General features: G+C 57.1%; 1 long non-coding RNA gene across 2 annotated transcripts; it reads right to left on the reverse strand.

Moving 5' to 3' along the window:
• Positions 1 to 1012: 1012 nt before the first annotated feature.
• Positions 1013 to 15294, reverse strand: LOC122463171. 2 transcript variants are annotated; one of them, XR_006286269.1, is made up of 3 exons: positions 15105 to 15294; positions 3034 to 3264; positions 1013 to 2170 (listed from the first exon to the last, which is right to left on the reverse strand). It is a non-coding gene; the product is annotated as an uncharacterized LOC122463171 (long non-coding RNA). The 2 variants fall into 2 exon arrangements; XR_006286268.1 differs by lacking the exon at positions 15105 to 15294 and having other exon boundaries at positions 3034 to 3347.
• Between the last annotated feature and the right edge of the window lie 3954 nt (positions 15295 to 19248).

The following is a 19248-nucleotide window of genomic DNA, read 5'->3' on the forward strand; positions in this document are numbered from 1 at the left end:
GACCCAGCAACCAGCACGGGGCAAGGTCAGCTGCCTGAGAGCATGAGGAATTGAGCACTGCTGGGGAGGGGAAATCCCTGACCCTTACAGCATTCAGCTCACCCCCTGAGGCAGCAGTATCACCCTCCCCCCAGGTAGGTCACAAACCCCCCCACCACGGCTCTCTTATGCTGTACAGCTAGGCCCTGTCCTTTCAGTGGCTCCCTAGTTACTAGCCCTGGGTCCTATGCTGTGGCGCCCTGCTCTGCTGTTGTGCAACTTGGGGAAGGAGAAGGGACGAGGCTGCTCTCGTGAAGCTATAGGACTGCCCGTGAGCAGGCTAGGCGGCCTAGCTTTGTATGCCTGTACACGGGCTCAGTGCACCACCTCCATGCCTGCCTCACACCCGGCTGAGAGTGTCTGTGCTGCACCCTGCACGTCTTTGGCTTCCCAGTTTCTGCAGCTGAGCCAGCCGCCCAATGCTGGGCACTCCCAGCCCCACCTGCCCAAGCCATTCGGCCACATGATGCCTGGAAGGTCAGAGCCCACACGGTGAGGTGAGCAAGTTCTCCTTAGCAGGAGCCCCACTGCCATCCTGCTGCCCAGCCTGCACCATGGCCCCTCCTTACCCTAGCTCCCCTCACAGCTGTGTCCTGAACTAGCCCTTCCCCCTCTCTCCCCAGTACACCCCACACTCCCCCCTGCAGATTCAGTTCAACCCATGGGAAAGAACTGCTCCCTTCTCTGCATTTCCTTCCCTGCCCAGCTGTGTGCTGTAGCCGCTGTCCCCCATAGCCAGGCACATGTGGCACTGCCTCTCCCAGCCTGGTCTCTGCGGGTGTGCGGCAGGGGCTGGGCTGGCCCCTCTTGGGCAGCACAGACAGCTGCCTGCTCCTGGTAGTGCAGGCAGGATCCCCCAGCACCTGCAGAGGGGCAAGGGCTCCAGCCCTGCGATGAGTGTGCGTCTGGCCCAAGCGACCATGGCTGTAGACTGTTACCGACACACAACCACAGTAACAATCTAAAGCCACGGTTGCCCTGGAGACATGGGGGTGTGGGTAGAAGAAGTTGGTACCATGGTGACAGGGACAAGGCAGGCTCAGTCAGTGCAGGAGGAGAAAAGGACTCCCAGCACCTGCATCACAGCCCAGCAGGGTCAGCCCTCCCGCACCTCCCTTTTCACACCAGGGCAGGTAGCACCCAGCTCATCTTCATTTTACCCTTCACACTCAGGCCAGCTCAGCTGCTCCCGGGCCTGTTAAATCCCAGTGCTGGGTGCACGTGTTCACTGTAACCTGCAGCTCTCAGAGATAGGGGGAAGGAGTGGAAACAACAGCTCTCCCCTGCCCCGGAAGAGCAGGCAGTAAAGCTCCCCCCAGGCAGAGGCTGGGGCACAGGACAGAACCTCTCACAGTGGCTGCTCCGCGGTGGAGACTCGGTTCGGACGGCCCCCAGCAGGGAGTCCCATGGCCTGGGAGGTGGAGACATGGCACTGGCTGGAGGAAGAGCACAGGCCATCATAGCTCCCCCTAGTTCTACACCTGCCCATGTCCGCTTCTTGCAATCTACTGGCTCTGGCAGGGGTCAGACAGCCCCACCTAGCAGCTAAACGTGCAAGCCCCTGGGGCACAAAGGCCACTTGGCTGCACCACAGCCAGAGACAGTGCGACTTGGCTAGGTTGCACAGTGCCGCGGGCCTCCGCTCACCTTGCAGCTGTATTTTTCGCTGCACAACAGGGGTCTTCTTGCAGCTCAGCGCAATGTGCCGCAAATGTTCTCACACAGGGGCACCGGCAAACCTGCATGGTGGGGGAGCCCAGGCTGGAACAGCAGGAGTTGAGGGAGACCCTGCTTCACAAGGCCTGCCCTGGTTCCAGGCTCACCACCCCATCTGCTCTTCTCACTCCCTGCTGCTAAATTCTCCTTCTGTGACAGGGCAGGTTGGTGGCCATGCTCCTGCCTGGAATAACCAGCCTAAGGCTGGGTTCAGGTTCAGCCTCTGCATGCGCTTTCTAGGTCCATGCCCTAGGAGGTTGGGGCTGCAGAAAGGTACGAACCCTGCATGTCTGCACCAGAGCTGGGCACCTGTTGCCAGACAGGAAGAGGCCCAAGGGCCCAGAAGAGAAAGTCCACAGTTCAGAGTGTCTCTCACAAGTGCAGGACGACAGGACTGGGCTGCTCCTTTCCACACCTGAGGGCAAGGGGAAGAAGAGAGATCAGCATCAACCCAAGGCATGTTGTACACGTAATGGGAAGGAGGAACCCCACCCACCCCACACCTGCTCCCCAAACCAGGCTGCTCAGGGGCAGGGAAGGGAATCCAGACTGGGCAGCACCACTTACGCGTAAGATGATCTTCTAGAGTGCTGGCCCCTCCCTCATATCCCAGAGCATGCAGGGAAACGCATCCAGCCCTTGGCAGAAGGGAGCCACGCTGGGCGACAGGAGGGGCGACCCCAGTTCACAGATACACCCAGAAGCCTCAGCAGCTGCAGCTTTCTTCAGATAGCTCTCACAGCAGTCAGCCAGGGTGCAGAGCGAGCATCTCCTCCAGGCTGCAGGGGAGTTCCTAGGCCATGACTCTCCCTTGTAAGCCAGCAGATGGGCTCCCTCTTTCCCACCCATTCTTCTGGCTGATGACTGGCCCTGCATTGGGCAGGAGGGTGACTCAGGCTGGAGTAGCTAATGGGAAGAAATGCAGGTGGGCTTTGTAGACTCCCTCTTGCTACCTGCCCGCTCCATGCTCAGCACCTCTGGGCCCTCAGGAACCCTGGGGATGAGCACACTATATCCACCAACACAGAACAGACCCTGGGCTCTGTCCAGCAGCCTTGCTCTGCATGCCCTGGGCACCCAGTGTGTGAGCTGGGTCTGCAGTCCCTTTGGTGTGCATACAGCCACAGCATGCTGGTGGCCATTGTGGGAACCCCACCAAGGGGCACAGAGAAGGAGCTGCTAAAGGCTGAGAAATGTGCACAGCAATACAAGCTCCTGGGAACCCGGGGGCGGGGGCAGATTCCTCCCCCCCCCCCCCACCCCCTGCAATGAACCTACCTGCTTAGCCTGGGCTTCATGGAGGTTTCTGCCTCAGCAGAGATGCAGCTGGGGGAGTTTCTGCCAAGATCAGATGTGTCTGGATTTTGATCTTGGGAAGTTTTGCTGATGTACAAGAACTTGCTGTGCTGAGCTCTCTGCAGGGGCAGCTGTCCCGCTGACATGCCTCAGTGGTGCTGCCGCTAACATGCTTCACTACATTAGCTTCAGCTACAAGAGCAGCTTTGTACGCTCAAAAAAACAAACACAAACGAATTCTGGCCGCCAGACACTGTCCCTGGTGACTGGGAGCACAAGTCACTGGACAGGGAGCCTGCCCATAATCCCCATTATCAAATGTCAGTATCCGGGACATGGCCCCTACTCAGGCAGGCAGCACCTGGAGCATGTGCAAGTTTACCCTGCATGCACCCTTGGCCTGCCCCATCCCCATTCCACCAGCCTCCCCTCATTCAAATCCCGCCTAAAGACTCTTGCCTGCTGTGTGGCTGACAGAGCGTGTTTAACACTAGTTACCCTGTTACATGTGCACACAGTGACCCAGGCAGGCATGTTGCATCTGTGTCTGACCATCTTCAGCATTTCACCAAAGGGGGTTCATGTGTGGTCTTCAAAAGCAAAGAACCAGCTGATCATGATGGCTGCTGCAAGAGGTCTGTACACATTTTAAGAGATGTGTAATGTGAACTAGTGTGTGCCACGGGGGGCTTGTGTGCCAAGCGGGGCCGCTCCCACTGGCCCATGGTGGGGTTGATACAAACCAGCAGTGTGTTCCAGAACTGCTAGAGGTGACATGTCACCTGAGGTGCGGCAGGTCTCGGCTAATGCAGCAGAGTGAGGCCCAGCCCAGCCCTGTGTTTACAGTCTAGAACAGGGGCAGGCCTGAAGAGAAGACTGACTAGGGACCCTCGGGCTGAGCTGAAGTCAGTGAAATGCCCAGATTATGAAGAGACAAGTCTGTGACTGTAAGTGGAGAGGAAAGGCCCCAAGCTGTTCTCCATTAGGGAGGCCTCTGCCCAATGCCAGTGTTTTACTGAAAGAGGTCCCAGCTCTCAGGGCTGGAGATGTGCTGAGAGAACTAACCACAGGGTGAGAAATGCCTTGTTGGACTGGGCCAGAACTTGGTCCCAGGTAATGGCTCTAGACTGCTCTTTATGTTGGTCTGTAATCTTGGGTTTCCAGTGCTTTCACCTGCACCTACTTGGGCTCAGCTCAAGCTCAATTAAATAAACTTCTGTTTGGCTTTACTATTGACAGGACAAAGCGACTTGCGCTAAAGAGCGTGGTGAACAGAGGCAAGGCAGGTGTCCCGCCCCAGGTCTTCTGGGCCTCGTGTTTCACCAGGGGTGTGCGCTTATTTCTAGCCGGGGGGTTGGGGAAGTGGGGCTCGCTGAGCGCAGAGCAGAGCACTTGTGCTGCCAGGTTTGGGAGGCTTCCCCTGGTGGGCACAGACAAGGCTCTCGCATTGTAAGCGGGTGGTAGCAATTCATGGTGGACACCTCAGGTAACCCCAGAAGTGTGTCCGTGAGATAATCAGCAGGATCTGCATCCAGTTTATTAGCTAAGCAAAGGTCATGCTCAAGACACTTACAAGCTAAATTAAAATACACACACCATCAGGGTCTAGAGTAATAAGGTTGGAAACAAAAGGAAAGGTCCCATCTTTAATTTGAGTGAGAGGTATTGAACAAAAAGTCATGCAAGATGCGCAAGCAAGAAACATTCCAAACCTGCCAAGCTGGAGTCTGGGCAGCTGTGCACAGAGCATGGAAAAGCGTCAAGGAAATGATGTTTAGGATTCTGGAACAAGACAAGTTATGGAGGGTGGCCATCTCCCTTGGGTAGGCAGGAGGATGGGGAGAGTACAGGATTCAGGGCGACACTCCAGCGAAGGGGAGCCAGCCCAGCCCAGTTCTCATTCAAGTGGCCATATGATTAGAGAGCTGGCCAGAGTGGAGTTTGCGACACTGGAAAGGGAACGTGAACTCCAGAGGTGGATGGAGGAGCAAGCTCGAGAGAGGAAGCAGCAGCTCCAGAGGGACCAGCAGTGGAGGAAGCATCCACTGGAGACTTCTGGAGCTGGAAGACCCAAAGTGCAAAGAGAGGGAGCATGTGCTCAGAACGCTGGAATTACTAAATGAAAGCCTTCCTCTCCCACGTGACCGCCCGCAGTGAGCCCCCAGCAGCGACCAGTTAAACCTCAGCTTCAGGCATTGGGACTGCATGGCTCACAGAATTCCTGACTAGCTTTTAGAGGCCATGCAGAGGACACAGCGGAAGGTAGCATCTGGTAAAGCCTTACCTGTGTTTAACTCTATGGCCTTGGGGCAGGCTGAGCTGTGGGGTCCATTCAAGGAAACGGTGTTGAAAAGTTTTCGAGTCACCCCTGAGGTATCTTGCCTTGAATCAGAAACCTCAGAGAGCCAAGCTAAGCCTTGGAACAGGTTTATGGGGGGTGGGGGGGTGGAAGACAATGGATAAGGGGTAAAGGGCAGAGGATTGTGAGAAGCCAGTAGGGCTATCTGCCAGAGAGCTGGCCTTTGAGGCCTGTAGTGATGAAGTAAGGGCTGTGGGGTGAGATAAAACTCCAGGGCCTGTAAAAGATGCAGCTGAAGTAAATGTGCAAGTGGGGCTGGTCCAGCTCAGAACAGAGCCTGGGCAGCAGGTTTGGGAGAATTCCCCTGGTGGCCCCATACAAAGCTCTCACGCTGCAGGCAGGTAGTAGTGATTCACCTCGAGTAACCCTGGAAGGGAAAGGACAGACAGACACCATGCCAACGTGACAGACACACACCCGAAGTTACCGTGGTACAACTATTTCCAGATAAGAAACAGTGAAATCCTGGCTCCATTAAATTCAGACTTCAGTGGGGCTGAGAAGTGATCATAGAAGTCTAGGCAAATGCCAATTAAGGCAACATGAACAGACACCCAGACCAGCCTCGACTCCTCAGTGCCGACACACGTTCCACAATTCCTCACCATCACATGCCCGAGTGCCAGCTACTGAAGGGTTAATAGAGGCTCCAAATGGCCAGATGGTCTGCTTGGGTACCCCGGCTCTGCTTGGAACTGCAAAACCAAGAGCCAGTCTCTCCTGGAACAGCAGGAAGTCTCTGCAGATGCTGGGCCTGGAGAGCTGGGGAGGGAGTGGAGCTGCACAGGAGAGAGGTAAATGTACCGAGAAGTCGCTGCTCTAAAGTCAGTTCAGAGAGCGGGAGGTGGCCAGCTGCGGGGCCAGGCAGACTTTGCAGAAGCAACCTTCCAGACACACTGCGCTTCCCGCCCAGCACCATGGACAGCTGCTGGGAAGCCCGGCTATGGTAAACCTCTGGCGCAGCAGCTCCTTGACTGAGGCTCAGTTCAGCCAGCTGCCTCCAGCAGCATTGCCAATACAATGTCCAAACGACACAGCCCTGCACAGCCACCCCAGCCCAGCTCCTCCTGCAGACGGCGGGGTGTGAAGGATGCGCAAGGCTGGGCCAGACATGCCATGGAAGGACGTTCTAACAGTGCTGCTTGTTAGAAGGCCACTAGACGCAGGACCAGAGCGTAAGGTCAAAGCCCCCAGTCACCCCTCTACATCCCACCCTCAGCAAGGGGGACTTGCACAGCTGATTGTCTTGACCTCCTAGTCCCTCTGGAGCCAAACCTCGGGTTCCAGTTTGACAATTGCCTGCAGTTCATCCATACAGCACAGAACCAGCCACTCCCTGAATGCTGCAGCCATGAGCCCCAAGCCAGGGAGAGACCAGGCAGGCCTCCCAGTCAACTCCATGGCCCTCCACTGCTCAGCAGCAGCCAGGACTCCACACAATCTGGCATTAGTCTGGTTAGTACTGGGCTGAGACCAGGCCATAGGGCAGGGCTGCCATTTTAGATGGCCTCACTTGTCAGCCTAGTAGGCCCCTGGACTTGGACCTCAGCTCCGGTGGAAGCTGGATTTAAGTTCTGGGAGCCAGACATGATCACCCTGCTCTTTCCCCATCAGATGGGAACAAACAAGGACAGGAGCTCTGAGGGCATCACTGATGCTGCAGGCAAAGATGCAGCCCCTGCTTTGTGCTGGGGAGGAGAGGGAAGAAAAGAAATTGCCAATGCAAACATGGGCAAATTCTCTAGCAGCTATTTACAGCACCTCCTGCTAGTGGGGATAAGACTGAATAGCAGAGAGAGTGCCCCTGCCCCTCACTCCACATATTTCCTGCCAGAGCTCCCACTAGGGCTTCAGTCCCTGTGATCCCCCTGCCCCGGTGTGTCTCTACATGGTTGATGGAGAGATGGATGAGCAGCAGACCCCTGCCTGCAGCCCTTGGTTGCCTCTACTGCTTTAACCCGTTTCCCAGCCCTTGCACTCCTGTGTGGCTGGGTTGGTTCTGGCTGCTCGGCGGCTCTGGGTGCAGGTGCTGTAGCTGTCATGCTTCAGTAGCCATGACTGTAGACTGTTACTGTTTCCTGAACGCTATTTAGCAGTAATCAGTCTAGAGCCAAGGTGCCGACGCGCTGACTTGGGATCTTCTCACCAGTGTCTCCACAAGTGGCTCTTCACAGCTGTGGGCATGGGGATGGCAGTGGCATGGAGCTAAGGGTGATTTATGCAGACTAGTCCTCCTGGATAGGTAGGGATGACACATGGGAGCTTTGCCTCTCCCACAGAGAAGGAATCAGGGAGCCTGTCAAAGGATTTTCTGTTGTGAAGCCAATGGCAGGTTTGGGAGTTCCAGGACTGGGCTGTAGGCACCAGCTCCTACAAATGCTTAGGGTGCTGGCCAGTTAAGCCATAAGAATGGCCACACTGGGTCAGACCAATGGTCCGTGTAGTCCAGTGTCCTGACTTCCAACAGCGGCCAGCGCCAGATGCTTCAGGGGGAATGAAGAGAACAGGGCAATGTTGAGTGACCCCACCCCCTGTCATCTAATCCTGGCTTCTGGCAGTCAGAAAATTTAGGGACATAGAGCATGGGGTTGTATCCCTGACCATCTTGGAGATGGCCATTGATGAATCTCTCCTCCATGAACTTATCTAATTCTTTTTTGAACCCAGTTTTGCTTTTGGCTTTCACAACATCCCCTGGCAACAAGTTTCACAGGTTAACTGGGTGGTATGAAGAAACATAAGGAAGTACTTGTTTTAAACCTACTGCCTATGAATTTCATTGGGTGACCCCTAGTTCTTGTTGTTTACCCCTTTACATAAATACACTTCCTTGTTCACTTTTTCCGCACCAGTCATGATTTTGTAGACTTCTGTCATATCCCACCCATCCCCTCTTCCTGGTCCTGCCTCTCAAGGGCTGTGCGGATGTCTGCTTCAAGAGACTTGCAACCTCTGTTGAGAGAGCCAGGCCTGGGGAGTAGATTAGCCTTGGGGGCAGGATGCTCTGAAGGAACAAAAGCAAAATCACTGAATACCAAAGTGACCGAAACCCAGGACAGAAGTCCAGCTGCTCCCCCAAGACAGTCACTGCCTGGGGAGTGGAGATGAGCCCCCCCCATATGCTCCCCTCCCCCAGGCTGGATCTCTCTGCACATGGTGAGTAGTTGGGGCACCTGGGGGTGGCAGCCAGCAGCCAGTGTCTGAGGCCACTGGCTAGTTAAACCTGTTTAATGTGTCACTCCGAGCAGACAGGAACTGCGAAAAGGAACAAGCACAGTGCCAGAGGCTGCTGGGAAAGGGAGACGTCCTCTGTTCCCAGCTGGAAGAAGCCCAGCCCTCCATGCTCAGCATGGCCCCAGGACACCCATCGCCCAAGCCATGCCTGGCAGCATCTCTGCACAGACACACCTGGGACTTGGAGGCCATTTCCATTCCAGTCTGTTCAGGTTCTCACACAAGCGTCTGAGTGCTGACACGAACGGGCATCAGTGGCCAGCGAGGTCAGCAGTGAGCAGCTGGTTGCCACCTCCAGGCTTTTTGCCCATTTTCTGCCTTGGAAAGTAGCTGCTTTGACTCCATTTGCTCACAATAGCCTGTGCCAGCCCAGGCCCCTCCTGGACCATTTTTTGAGCCCTCCCCATCCCACACAGTTTCTGCCCATTCTCTGTAGGCACTGGTGGACTGGTCCTTCCCCCCTTACAGTGCCTGGCCCTTTACATAAGAGCAGCCCTACTGGATCAGGCCAAAGGCCCCTCTAGCCCAGGATCCTGTCTACCGACAGCGGCCAATGCCAGGTGCACCAGAGGGAATGAACAGAACAGGGAATCAAGTGATCCATCCCCTGTCGCCCATTCCCAGCTCTGGCAACAGCGGCTAGGGACACCATCCCTACCCATCCTGGCTAATAGCCATTGATAGACATATCCTCCATGAATTTATCTAGTTCTTTTTTGAACCCTGTGATAGTCTTGGCCTTCACAACATCCTCTGGCAAGGAGTTCCACAGCTTGACTGTGCGTTGTGTGAAAAAATAATTTCGTTTGTTTTAAACCTGCTGCCTATTTACCTTGGGCTACACCTTCAGCTTCGGCTCCCTGTGCATTGAGGCTTTATTCTGAACTGGGGTTCGTTAGCTCTTCGTGACTCTAAATCAAATGCACTCCAGTTCATTAAAGAGGTATGTTTCCTAACTGCCAGCTTTGGGGCAGGAGGGCAAAGCCTTGCTCTCTGGCGCCTGCAATGCTAAGGGATTCTGCATGGCTGGTGACAGGGTCAGGCAAGCAGAACTTGACCTTGAGAAGGGGAACTTTCACTCTCCTGCCCCGAGTGCCCAGCCCAGATCTCTGGTGAAACAGGGGCTGTGGAAGGGAAGGGGTCAGGGCCAGTTGGGGATTTCTGAGGAGGAAGGAAATGGAGCAAGTTATTGCCATGGTTAAGATAGATTACTTGGGACAGCTGGCTCTACTGGTCCTCCCCCAGGAGCCAAGTTCCAGATTATTATTGGACCTTCACCCTGCACACACCCACATTGTGCTGGGTGCTCCAGACACAGGAAGAGCTCAGTCCAGTGTAAGGCTACATGCCATGAGTGTAAAGAAGACAGAGGGAGGAACAGGACCCTATGGTGACATCACAATGGGGTGGTCTGAAAAATATGACCTGTGTCAGTTTGTATCAAATCACAACATCCCCTTCCCAGGACACTTTCACGTATTGAAAAATTGCTTTCCCAAACCCTCTTTGGGCCTTCAGAAACCCCCCAGGCTCCTCAGAAGCTCCCCAGTCAAGGACCCACCAACTCAAAGCAGCACCAGATCCTGCCAGAAGAACAGATGCAAAACCTGCAAACACCCCCTGCCCCCAACGCACCTTTCAAGATCCCTGGGCACACGTGCCAATTTTCCTTGGCACTGGTGGGTGCTCCTGCCCCCGCCCGGACTCCGCCCCCTCCCTGCCCCTATTGAACCCCTCACCAAATCCCCACCCCGGCCCTGCTTCTTTGAGCACGCAGTGTTCCTCCTCCTCCCGCTCCCAGCACTTACTGTGCAAAACAGCAGTTTCATGGCACAAGTGCTGGGAGGGAAGGGGGAGAAGCAGGATGCAGCGGTGCACTCAGGGAAGGAGGCGGAGGCGAGCTGGGACAGGTTGGGGAGCTGCCGGTGGGTGCAGAGCACCCACCAATTTTTCCCTGTGGGTGCTCCAGGCCCGGAGCACCCACGAATTGGCGCCTGCGTCCCTGGGTCCTACACATGCCTATCACAACATGTGGTGTACCTCAGCCCGTGCACTCAATGCCCCAATGAAACTATGTGGGTGAAATCAGACAATCACTCTGCTGCTCTTGAGTGAACTCACACAGAAAAATGCTAAAAGCAAAAACAGCCTAGCACCCATGGGCAAACCCTTCACAAAGCGATCACTCCATATCTGACCTCTCAGTCCTCATCCGCAAAGGAACCCAGCACAACACCTTCCAAAGACAAGCCTGGGAGCTTAAATTCTTAACTTTGAAAGACAAAAGAATGTCAGGGTCTGAATAAAGACACTGTATTTATGGCTTATTACAACAATCTGTGACCCGCTAGCCCCTTTTTGGTCCTATGACTGCTGATGGATTAATAGGCTACTTCACCTTGAATGGCCTCTTGTTAACTACTTATGCTGAACTCATTTCAAACAGTTTCACCTTATATTCAGCTGTGACATTCTGTGTCCCTTTCCCAGGCCTGAAGAGCTCTGGATCACTGGAAAGCGGGTCTCTCTCACCAGCAGAAGTTGGTCCAATAAAAGATACCACCTCACCCGGGTCTCTATCATCATGGCACCAACACAGCTACAGAACCGCAACCAGGAATACTGCAGTCCATCCTAGGCACTTCTGTGCCAGACACACTTTGGTGACCTAAAAGGGGTTCAAGATAAGCCACCAAATGACTGGGGGGCCAGAGAGCACCTTCGGAAGAAACTGGAGAAGAATCTCCTGCCCCACCCTACTCTTCACATCACAGTCAATGGCACAGCCTAGGCTTCTTGGAATGCTGGGGTCCCTTTCCAGGGTGCAGTCCAGGCCAGTGAGGGGCTGCACCACCACCTGCCCTATTGGGTGCCTCACAGAACTTCACTGCTGTAGTGCCAAACTTGGGCCTCTCACAAACAGCCACCAGCATGCAGGTCACACCCTGAGTGTCTGTGTCTAGCCACAGCCTGGCCCAGCAGCCCTGACCTCAGCAGCCTGCCAGCAACACACCAGTCACACACTGGCTTCCACCAGCCTCAGTTATTACTTGCAGGGTGACCCCAGCACACTCCCAGTCCCAAATTTCCCCCAAACATGTGTTCTGCACTGTCCATCCCTCTCCTGGACAGTTCAGATATTACAGGTCCATTGCCCTGTCGAGGGTCAATATGTATCAGCTTATGACTTGAACTGGAGTTACTCAAACAGTTCAGTTTAAACACGGCACTGAATTGGTTCTCATTAAAAAACTAAAACAAGTTTATTTAATTACAAAGATTTTAAGGGAGCATAAGTACAAGGCATTAAAGTCAGAAATGGTTACAGGAGAAAGATAAAATGCTTTCTAGTAGCTAAAACTTAAAACTAGACTTGGTTCAAGTTAAAACCTGCACCACATGTTCCCAGTAACAGGGCTGACCACATTTTCACATCAGGATCCCTCAAAGTCAAAAGGCTGGCTCCTTTGTCACCTTAGATGAAAGAGAAAGACAGACCCTGGGGTGCTTTGGCCTATGCAAGTGAGGGGCAGACACTCCTAGGAAAAAGTTCCTTCCTGCCAGGAAGACATGGAGTCTAAAAATGCAGATTGATTTGTTCCAGCCCCCCTCAGTTGCCAAGGAATTGCCACTTGATCTGTGATGGCCAATCAACTTTAATGACACCTGGTTGGAGGCATCTGCTTGTCCTTTGCCTTTGAGAAATAGGTTTACCCTCTTCCCAGACTGGTCTGGTAACCACACCTCAGTCATACCAGCAGCTTATGTTCATAACTTTACATATAACGATATTATTGGCCAGTGAGTAATAAGTTTTCAAATGATGCATCACAAGATATATTGTGTCCAAAGACTCTTACACTAGGGTGTGACTACAGGGGTGCATTCTGTCACAGATGGGTTTCGGCCAGCAAACACCAGCACAATTCTGGGTACTGCGATAATAAACCAGAGCTCAACTGTGCAATAGCTAAGGAGCGGGGTGTAGACAGCGGTAGGGTGACGGGAGAATTCTCCCGGTGACTTCAGCTCCCTGAGAGGCGGCAGCCGATTACCTGCTCCGATGGGAGAACCCCTCCTGTCGGCACAGAGGGCGTCTCCATGGAAGTGGTGCCGCTGCAGCGTTTTACGTCTTGTCTACACTTAAGAGGAGGACAAACGCAGGCTGAACATACAAGGCATAATTAGATGGTGGAACTCAACGCCACAGAGAGTGAGAGGCCAAGGACGTTAGGAGACTCAAGGAGGGGTAAGAATACGCAGAATTCTAACATTAAACGCTACCCGAAAGGGAAGGATACAAGATCTCCTACTTCAGGGCAATCTACACCGCAGAGAGACCGGTGGCTGGCCTGGGCCAGCTGACTTGGGCGTCAGTTGCAAGGCTATGAAATTGTAGTGCAGGTGTTCAGGCTCTGGCTGGAGCCCAGGCTCCGAGGGTCCCAAAGCCTGGGCTCCAGCATGAACCCAAACATCTACACTGCAATTTCATAGCCCCGCAGCCCAATCCTCAGCCCAAGTCAGCTGACCCAGACTCAGACTTGGTGCCATGGGAGGTTGTTTTAAAATCACAGCGCAGGCATGCCCCAAGAGACCAGGGCCAGACCTACTGAGGGGTGGTTTACCCCACAGCTCTCTGCTGCAAGGTTCTTACCCTTCCCCTGAGGCCTCTGGTGCTTCCACCGGCAGAGGCAGGAGATTGGGCTAGATGGATCTTGGGTGTGACACAGCCTGGCAGTTGCTGTGATTCAATGCAAAGGACTGCACTTCGGAAGGCATCATCAACTACACATTTACAAAATGGGAAAGGACAGCCTAGGCGGGAGTACTGCAGAGAAGGACATGGAGGTTATAGTAGAACAAAACTAAACAGGAGTCAAGGGTGTAACACTTAAAAACCCACATTTTGAGTTGTACTGGATTAACCGAAGTGCTGGAAGCAAGACACAGTAATTCTAACACTACTCAGCACGGGTAAGGCCTCAGCTGGAGTTCTGTGTCCACTCCTGGTCCACATCCTTTGTGGAATGTGGTGCCAAACCGGGGAAAGCCCAGAGAAGAGCAACAACAATTTAAAGGTCTAGAAAACCTGACCTAGGAGGGAAGATTGAAAACCCTGGGTTTGTTCAGTCTGGAGAAGACTGAGGCAGCTCTAACAGTCTCCAGGAGGTAAAAGGGAGGGTTTAAGTTCAGCATTAGGAAAGGCTTCCTGCCGGGGTGTGAGGCAGCAGGGAGGGGGGAGTGTTGACCTGGGAATGTGGCAGGGGAGTTTCACTGGGGATGGGAGACCTGAGAGCCTGTCACCTGAGCCAGGAGTGGGTTGGGGCCAGGTGACACCTTCGCCCGGGAACCTGGGCAAGGGCTGGAGGAGGAGCTGGGGGGAGGCTGGCTGGGACGCCGAAGGGTTTTTTCTTTCAGTTTGGAGTGGGCTAGGGAAGAGCCCCAGAGCGGGGGTCTCAGCTCTCTGCCCCCCAGAAGGACCAGACTAAGGGCCTTGTCCATGTCTACAGCTCGGGGTTGGATGCTGTTCTTGTCATCTCCAATAAACCTGCTCTTCCACTGGCTGGCTGGGAGTCCGGTGAACCGCGGGAAAGAAGGGTACAGGGCCCTGACTCCCCCACGCTTCCGAACACGGGGGCGTCAAGCTGTGGGAGAAGTTACCCGCGGAGGCAGGGGAATCTCGGTCACTGTCTAACCTGCCCGGCAAAGCCTCCAGACACCTGTCCTGGGAGAGCCGGCACAGTCCTGCAGGGCCTGGACTAACTGGCCGCTCCCGGTCCCGTCCAGTCCTGCGTGTCCCGGCCGCCTCCCCATCCCCAAGCGAACCCGCCTGGCCAGAGAACAGGCTGGAGGGAGCTCGCTGGCGGGGACCTCCCCGGGCTCTTCCAGTGCCAGCCCCGAGCGCCGGAGCCCGCCAGCCCCTGCCCGGGCGGCTCCCTCCCGCGTCCTCCCTGCCCCGCCCGCAGGGCGGCGGCTGCGTCACAGGACCCCGTGGAGACCCGCCGCTCGCGGGGCGGGAGGAAGCGAAGCGGAGCGAAGCGAAGCGGCCTTGACGCGCGATTGGTCCCCCGGCTCCCCGCACGGATGCGGGTCAAGGTGAAGCGGGTGATGCGGGCTCCGCGCAGGAGCGGGACGAACCGCACAGACCGCGCCGGGGGGGCTCGGGCCGGGGGCAGCGGGGGGCAACAGCCCCCCCCGCGCCCTACAGGGCGCCGCTTCCCGCCCCGCAGCCCCCGCCCGGCCGGAGCGAGGCTGGACCGGATCACCCGGGGGGGGAGCCCGGCCAGGGCCCCCCCGCCCCTGGAGCCCCCTCCCGCCCACGCGGCACGTGCTGGGGGCAGCCAATGGGCGGCAGCGGGGCCACGTGAGCCCGCAGCGGGCTGAGCGCCCCGGGCCCCCCCGCCCGCTGCCCCCCGCCCCGGGGTCTGAGCCCGGCCGCACGTGCCCCCGCCGCCCTTACCTGGCCGGGCCGGGCCGGGCCGGGCCGCCGCCGCCGGCTCCTCCCGCGCCGGCTCCTCCCGCGCCGCCCGCAGAGCCCGAGCCGCTGCCACTGCGGCCGCAGCCCGCGGAGCTTTTATAGGGTCTGGCTCGTAGTAACGGGGATCGCGGCTCATTCACAGAAAAGCATCAACCTACACAATGACGCCAGCGCTACGTCAGCGGGAAAAATTAGGAAACGGGAAGCAGGTGCTATTTATACCGCGGGGGGAGGGGTGGCGGGAGCCCGAGCGGGGCCGGGTCACGCGGGGTCCATGGGCAGGTGCGGGCCCGGGGGAGGCGCCGCAGCCTCGCGGGCAGGGGGCACGTGCCGGGTTCCCGCCAGGAAGCGGGGGAGGGAAACAGAAGGGTCTGTCCTGCCCCCTCATCCCCTCCCAGCCCGGGCCCCCCCACCCCGCCGCCCCCCCATCCCCTCCCATCCCAGCCTGGGCTCCTCCACCCCAACCCACCCCCCCATCCCAGCCCGGGCTCCCCCACCCTGCCCCACGGCCCCCCCATCCCATCCCAGCCTGGGCTCCTCCACCCCACCCCATCCCATCCCAGCCTGGGCTCCTCCACCCCAACCCACCCCCCCCCATCCCATCCCAGCCTGGGCTCCCCCACCCCGCCCCACAGCCCCCACATCCCATCCCAGCCTGGGCTCCCCCACCCCGCCCCACAGCCCCCACATCCCAGCCCGGGCTCCCCACCCTGCCCCACGGCCCCCCCATCCCATCCCAGCCTGGGCTCCTCCACCCCACCCCACCCCCCCATCCCATCCCAGCCTGGGCTCCTCCACCCCAACCCACCCCCCCCATCCCATCCCAGCCTGGGCTCCCCCACCCCGCCCCACAGCCCCCACATCCCATCCCAGCCTGGGCTCCCCCACCCCGCCCCACAGCCCCCACATCCCATCCCAGCCTGGACTCCTCCACCCCAACCCACAGCCTCCCCATCACAGCCTGGGTTTCTCCCCGGGCGCAGCTCTGCCAGTGCCCCTCCATCCCAACTCAGACCCCTGCTGTCCCAGCCCGACTCCTGCCTGGTCCAGTTGCAATCTCTGTCCTTGCAGGAGACACTGGAGAAAAGTGTAGCACCCAGCTAGTCTAGTCCCAGTGTCTCCCAGCAGGAGGTTCTGGGGCAGGAGTGCTGAGGGTGGGGGGAGATCCAGGCTACTCCAGGCCCCCCGCCCCACCTCTCCCAGCACCAGTACTGCAGGAAGCAGCTCAGTTCTGGCTGGACACGCTCCCGGCTGCTCCAGGGCCAGCAGGAGAGGGAGGCTAAGGGAGTTTTGCATATTAGTGATTCCTTCACAGGTGGCTTTTGACTGTTGGCTGAAAAGCCTCCCACGAATGGGGCAGCCCATCAGGCTCCGGAGGATCGCTCCATTGCCCACAGCATGAATCAGCTCCCACTCCTAGCACTCCTCTGACTAAGCCTAAGCTGCTCGCGAGGCCTGTGCAGTCCAACGGCAGCGTGCGCTGATAGCATCATGCTTGGCTACTCAGCTGCAGCGCGAGAGGAGCCCCAGGCCAGCTGTCTCTGCCTCCCCGCCTCCCTCGCCACCCCCTCCTCCCACTGGCACCTGCTTTGGGACAGCAGCTTGCTCACTTGCTCACAGTGCGTGTGGAGGTTTAAAGGGACAGTGGCCCCCTCTTCCAGGCCCAGGCGGAGGGAACGGGCTGAGTGTGCCCTTCCCGTGCCCTGAGCGCGCTGGGTACTTGAGCACATCCCTCAGGGCTCGCTCTGATAGAGGTAAGCCAGGGCAGGGAGCTGCTCCAAACAGCCTCCCATCTCCAGGCCCCTTCAGTCAGTTTACACACATGCTGCTGCTCGTCTCAGCCTGGTGCCTGGCCGAGGCTGGCGCGGGCCTGGCCCTGGCCAGATGAAAGCAGAAGGAGTGCATTGTGCACGCTGGCAGCTCAGACCCTTCCTTCCCCCTCCTGCAGACCAGCTTCTCTGCTGCTTATTTCTATTCTGGTCCCCAGCTTCCTCCAGTTCCACCACAGCTCTGCCCGCAGCTCCCCTCTGCTACCTCCTCCCTCGGCCTCCCCCACCCCTCGGTCTTGGTCTCGCTGCCAGTGCAGGGAACGCAGTGTGTGGGACCAGCTCCCAGGGTGAGGGCAGTTTTGCTGAGCGCCCTGAGGCCCACATGCCTGGGGGCACAAACCACAGAACCCAGAGGTGCTGGCTCTGCAGCGTCCGAAGCAGACATTGTTGGAAGCAGCTCGGTGTTCTGCCCTCCACCAACAAACACCCATCTCCCGAAACAGCCATGCAGCAGCCAGCCTGTACGGCCTCTCCTCTGTCGCCATGAAACGCCCTCTCAGGGGAGACTCTCCTTGCCTCCCATCTCCACTCTGCTCTCCTCCTCCTTGTCCTGGTCTGGAACAGCTTGAAGCTGGAGCATGGATGTGCCTTGTGACTTATCCCTCTTGCCATTAGCCCCCAGACAAGCCCCTGCGTCAGACGGAGGACGACCCTCCCAGCTTTACCTCAGTGACAGCAGTGGGAAGATTATTAGCCTTATTCACATGGCGTGTGAGACTCGACGACGTGGGTTCTGTTCCTGGCTTTGTCACAGACTCACTGGGAAGTCGTTCCTCTGTGTCCCAAGTTGTAACTAGAGAGTGATCCTGATCCCCCTTGTAACATGCTTTCGGATCTGTGCAGGAGCAGGACCCAGGCAGGAGGCTGCTCCTGTCATGTCTGGTTGTGAGTCTTGCGAAGGACACCTGTGCTAATTAGTAACTTGCTCTGGCAGAGGCACAAGCTGGCATAATAAGACAGAATGAGGCATTTGGCCTTTGCAGCTTGGCTTAGGTGCGTTTGCTGAAGGTGGGCTAGAGCTGTGTGTGGACAGGGCTGGCTGCAAAGCAGTGAGATGCTGAAGGTTCTTGGGAGGGAGGTGAGTTGCTGTTGGCCATCTCAGCTCAGAAGGGTTTTGTGATCTCCTGGGCTTCCATCTCCTCCTGCCAACACCCACTGGAGAAGAGAAAACTCTGACTTTGCTCCACAGAGCCTGACCTCACTGTCGAAGGAGAGCTGCCCCTGTTGTGTCGAGCCCTGAAGATGCCTGGGGCCTTGAGAAATGGGCCCCAGCTGGAATAAACAACATGAACTCTGGGATTGGTTTTTCTGACCCACCTGCTGCTGGTACAGAGCAGAGGGCACATTCTGTGCTGCATCTCAGGCCAGGCCAGGCGGATGGCAAAGGTGTCTTTGTGCCACCTCTGTGCCTGCTGAATTCTGGGCCTAGCCCCAGTGGCTGCTTGCGATGCCCACGAATAGCCACCTGCCCACAGGCTACTGAGCAGCCCAGAATAGCCAGAGTGCAGTGTCCTCCTCCCACCCTGACACACTCCTATACCCCTTTACACCTTGTGAGGGCCACTAGAGCCCCAGGGAGAGGCTCAGCCCCACTGGGGTGGGGGGACCTCATGTTCAAAGCTGTGACCACAACTCCAACCCATTCAGGACTTCCTGAAAACAGAGCCACACCATGTGCTAACCTGGGCTGTGTGTGCAGCCTCTTGGCTCTCCCCTGCGTTGGCCCCAGCGCTGTTCAGGAGGGAGCCCTGCTCAATGGAGCCAGGGCAGCGGGTGGAGGAAGCTCAGCCAGTCTCGGCCATTTCCAGTACTGAGGACGGGCAGCAAGCGAAAGCCTATGAGGGGAACAGGAGGCGAAATGGGGAGCCAAGGCTGTGACCAACGAGCCCAGGCCCAGCAATGAGGGGCATGCAGGAGGGGTCAGGGGGATTGAGGTCGTGGCCTGCTCCTCCCCCCTCTCCCTCATCCATCTCTTTGCTCTTCTCCTCAAAACTTTTTCCAGGCTGCTCGAGCTCTGAAGTGGATGATAAATGCATGTGGGTGGCAAGTCCCATTATCCTGCAGATAAATATAAGAAGGGGGAGAAAGCATCGGCGCTCGGGCTGGAGCTAAAGCCCACACAATGCAGCAATGCAGTTTCCGTTTCCAGGCTGGGGAGAGGGAGGGAGGGAGGTGGCTGAGGGTGGACACTGGCCCAGCCGCTGCTTCAGGCACCTCACTCTTTCCAGGGTTTCTGTAGGGGTGATGCGGAAACCAGCCGTCTTAGTGCAGACGATGGGGACCCCTCTGCGGGTGGC

Source organism: Chelonia mydas, chromosome 17 (assembly GCF_015237465.2).
Source record: "Chelonia mydas isolate rCheMyd1 chromosome 17, rCheMyd1.pri.v2, whole genome shotgun sequence".
NCBI classification, from domain to species: Eukaryota; Metazoa; Chordata; order Testudines; family Cheloniidae; genus Chelonia; species Chelonia mydas.